The sequence below is a fragment of the Sturnus vulgaris genome, unplaced genomic scaffold (assembly GCF_052056855.1).
Source record: "Sturnus vulgaris isolate bStuVul1 unplaced genomic scaffold, bStuVul1.hap1 Scaffold_192, whole genome shotgun sequence".
Classification (NCBI taxonomy): Eukaryota; Metazoa; Chordata; class Aves; order Passeriformes; family Sturnidae; genus Sturnus; species Sturnus vulgaris.
The window spans coordinates 5,742,237-5,746,938 of NW_028276155.1; positions in this window are offsets into that span (position 1 = coordinate 5,742,237).

A 4,702-nucleotide genomic window follows, 5' to 3' on the forward strand; every position below is an offset into this window, starting at 1 on the left:
TTAGGGATCACAGCGAAACGTGGGTGCTTTAAAGAAACACGCACGTGGGGCGCCAACTGTAACGGCTTTTTCCCGGCCAAAACAGAGTCTTTCACCTTCCACCGGTCTAGCTCAGGTGTTGGGATGATATTCCTCTGGGCCTTAGCCACAGAGACGTAGATAAGATATCAAAAGAGGCTCTTTCCCCTGATAAAGTTACAGGTTTATTTCTCGTGGGTAGTGAGTGAAAAGGGAAGGGAAAAGAACGGGGGAAGAGAGAGAAAAGAGGGGGAAGAACAGGGTAAAAGCGTGGGGGGGGGAAAGAGAACGGGGGAAGAGAAAAAGGGGGGAAAAAGAAAGAGCGGGATAAGAGATCTGGGGAAAAAAAGAGATGCGGGAAAAGAGTGGGGGGAAAAGAGAGAGAACGGGATAAGAGAGGGGGAAAAAATGAGAACGGGATAAGAGAGCGAGGCCAGCGGGTCCTGACCTTTTCTAGGGTCTGAAAAGGGGGGGCGGGGAGAAATTGGATCCCAGCCAGCTCTGTGTGGCCAGGAGGGGAGAGGGACCAAGATACAGGGTACAGCAGGGGTCACGGGATGTACCATTTACAATGTATCTAGGGAACGCAACAATGCTATAAAACCAAGTGCGTTTCTGAATAAACTTGTCTCTTTCCTTGCTATCATGAAAGATGACCATGTAGCTGTGCATCTTATTCCCGCCGCACTTAAAGGGTTAAACCCCTTTCCAGGGCTACAGACTCCCTTTCCCCTCAGACCTCTCCGGCTTTCCCAGCGACTGCCAAGGTCCCTCTGTGTCCCCTTGGCCGGTGACCACGGCGAAGTCCCCAACCCTCCGGGCCCCTGGGGCAGCCCCGAGACCTCTTTGATGGTCACGGACAACGAGGAAACCCCGGGGCCGCCGCCATCGCCCCCGGATCCGCCGCCATCTCCCCCCGGATCCGCCGCCATCGCCCCCCGGATCCGCCGCCATCGCCCCCCGGGGCCGCCGCTCCCCCCGGCCGGGCCGGGCCGGGCCTGAGGCGGGCGCAGCTCCCGCCGCACAGCGCCTGCGCCACAGCAGCTCCGCTAGGCGGCGCCCCCCGCCCGGCGCTGAGGGGCCGCCGCCGCTTCCCGCCCTTGGCCGAGAGCTGCCGGCGATGGCGCCCGGCCGCCCTTCCAGCGGCGCCGTGGAGAAGGAAAAGCGGGTTAAATTGTTCGTTCCACCCCGCCTGAGCGCTGGGCAGTGGTCTGTGGGCAGATCCCAGGTGAGCGCTCGGCCGCGGGGCCGCTGAGGGCAGCCCCCCCCTACCCCGGGCCGCCCCTCGGGCTGTCTCCTGCCCTGGACTCATTTCTGTGCACATGCCTAGACTGGTGCCAGGAGAGCATCTTCGGTTGGAATTTCAAAGACTTCTGCTGTTACTTTCTGTCACAGCTGTGAAAAACGAGGTTCAGTTTCCTGGTAGATTTGAAAAAGTTTAGTAAAAGACTGTAAGAGACAATAAAGCAAAAGGTTACAACGGCCAGGTGCTTGGCATTCCGCCAAGAGCACACACTAATTTAGAAAACACTTCCTTAAATGCATCAACCTGTTGCATTTTATAGATCTTTCATGTATTATTCAAAATCATCCCCTCTAACCTGCAAATCTGTGGACACACACATTTAGAGAGCCAGGAAATTACAGCTTGGCAATTCCTCTCAGGCCTGTCTCTCAGGTCCATTCCCAGGCTGACAAGCTGACTACAGCTTCAATTGAGGGAGGCAGTCTCCCAGAGTGATAACTTGCTGAAAAACAGAAAAGAAGTCATAACAAAGATTAACACCTGGTGTCTTTCCCACAGGACATCCGGACATGCTGTCCCAAGAGATGTTTGTCCCAATTGTCCAATGAACTCCTGTCCTGTCCTAGCTGCACGTAACACACTTTAAATATGGGATGTCCGTACAATAAAGTTGGCCTTTTTCCCCCAGAAGAGGTCCGTGTGTGTTGCTGTCTTTTCTCTCTCTTTGCAGCGCGGTAACCACGTAAATCAACATTTTTTTACCTTTTTTAATTTTTTTTTCTTGTGGCTCCTTCTTATCAACGCACTCCCTGATAACAGAGATCAATAAACTCCTTCCCTGGAGTTCTGGTGTTCATCACCCCTGTCTTCATCCAGACAGGATAATCAAGAGTGTCAGGAAAATTAATCCACAAACACCAGAGGTTTATGTCCAAATAGAGACAGAGGAGTCCCTTTTGCTTTATTCAAATAAAGGGAGAGGCCATGGGACATTCCCCTGGGATCTCTCACATTTTTGGAGGACGCAGCCTCCTTTTTATCCTATTTTCCCAGCCGCATTTCCCTCTCTCTTTCCCCATTGGCTGAGGTACTTGAGAGGCACAGACTTCCCGGAACGCCTGATACCTGAAATTCCCCTCTAATGTATAACCCTCCCTTTTAATTTTTAATTCTTATAGAATTCATAGTTTTTTCCCCATTGCTTCTTTCATCTTTCAATATCCAATTTCATTTATCAGCAACCCTACAGTTTGTTTGTAAAGGCAAATAACTTTTTTCATTTATTATCAGTGGAATCTATCCCATTGTTTCTTTTATCTCTCAGTGCTACTCTTATCTACAAGCAGATCCACAGCTCGTTTTTAAAACCAAATTTGACATTCCTCTCAAGGCTAAAAAGGATCTTTGAGTATTTGGAAAAAAAGCACCAATAGTGAAGAAAAAGGTTAAATATTTGGGACATATATTTTGACTGAAGGTTTGTGGTGTATTGACCCAAGGAGGGACCAGGGAATCTCAGAAGTAATCCAGGACTAAAAAGGAGGTGCAAGAATTCAGAGGATTAATAGGAAATTGCAGGATCTGGATTGAGGATTCTCTTTTCTAGTCAGAATACCGTATGACTTTTTAACCCTAGATAGCTTCAATGTTGTGGTATGGACGCACGAAAAAGAACAAAACTTGAGAAAAAGAGAAAACAAAGTGATTGATGCCCCAGCCATGGCTCTTCCAGACTCAGTAAAGAAATTCGGATTGTATGTGGATGTTAAACAGAGCCAAAGGAATTCTCGAGCTAAAATGTTCAACCCAGTGGCCTAAGGAATGCCTAAGGAGTGCAAAGCAGCAGCACTGGTGGCCAAGTGCCGTGGCCCATTCCAAGAGTCCCTGAGCACAGAAACAGCCGCCAGCACAGCTCAACACGGGGGGACCCCTCACCCTGGGCTCAGGGGCTCTCAAGCCCCAGAGATTTGGAATTCCCGGCTGCGGGAGCAGCATGGGAGGGCACCACTGACCCTGCACTGAAGGCAACGCAGCAGCAGCCAGGGCTCCACATCGGGCCAAGCCCCTGGGCCTGTCCACAGATCCTCTGCTGAAATCCTCTGCCTGGGCACCCTCCTTTGGCATCTCCACACACTGGGGCCAATCCTTGCTGCCACTGCTGGAGCTTCGCTGCTTTCTGTGCCTGCACTGCCACAGCTGCTGGGGAAGACAACGGCACAATTCCACTCTGCCCCTCAGTTACACTCACACACTGGGCTGCCGGGGATTCCATTGTTGGAAAATATGCCATCTTTTAAAATGTTCTTAAAATTATTTCTCTAGTCAGGCTTGATTTGCACTTGTCTTGGAGAAAGGAATTTTTAAGTGTTTTTTTAAGAGCTGTTCCACCACTCAAGGGAGATGAATTTAACATCTCAACAGACTGGGAATAGCCCAAACGATACCCACAAAGATAAAGCCCATCAACAAAGCATCAACGATCATCAGCAAACATCAAGGAACACCCACCCCAGACTCTGCCCCAGGCATAGATGGAGATACCTGGTCTGGAAAAGGCTGAGAAGGAAATCCAGGAGTGCGGACCTAATGAACATCAGAGGGGGAAAAATCCGGGTCCAATAGGAAATTAAATACTAAACTACACAACTTGGAAGCAAAGAACATTAAACCAATGTATTTCTGTAGGTTTTGGACTGTAAAAATTAAGAAAAATCTAGTAAGACTCACATGTCATGGAATCATTTTCTCTGCACACCCCGTCTATGTGTGCCTGAAATTATTTCTGTTGCACATCCTGGCCAGAATCAAGCAATTTCTTGATTCTCTAACAGTAGAAATGTTGTTGAAGAGTTTTGGTTCTTCCCGCAGTTTTGGTGACAAGATTCCACCATTAGAAAAATTTTTCTTAATAATTCTACTTTTATATTTTCAGTTTGGTTTGGGCCAAGAGTGTGACAATCAATTTTTAGTCTTAGGGGAATAACTAGCAAAAATCTTTATTCCTTTGGGGGATTTTCTTGCATATGTATGTGTGAGTGATGGCAAAATTTTGTACTGTTCACCATTTACCTTTAGGCTGCATTTTGCAAAACAAGAAGTCCTTTAGTATTTAATAGAATATTGTTAAAAAAAAGAGAAAATAAAAAAAGCAGGGGGAGGTGAGGGGAGAGAGGAAGGAGAGAACATGTGAGGCACCTGATGGGCCGTGCTGGAAGAGAAGATTCATTCCAGGCAGAGCCAGGAGAGGAGCTTTAGAAATGCAAATTAACTCTGCTGAGACAATCTATGGACAATGTACCAAACTCTTCTGGCCTGGGGAAGGAAAGGGCTTATTTCCTCTGTCCCTCACCCCAAGCTCTGCCTGCCTGCACAGATGGAATTTGTACAGGCAGAGCCCATAGTGAGGATATCTGATAGCAACAGAAATTGGTTAAGCTG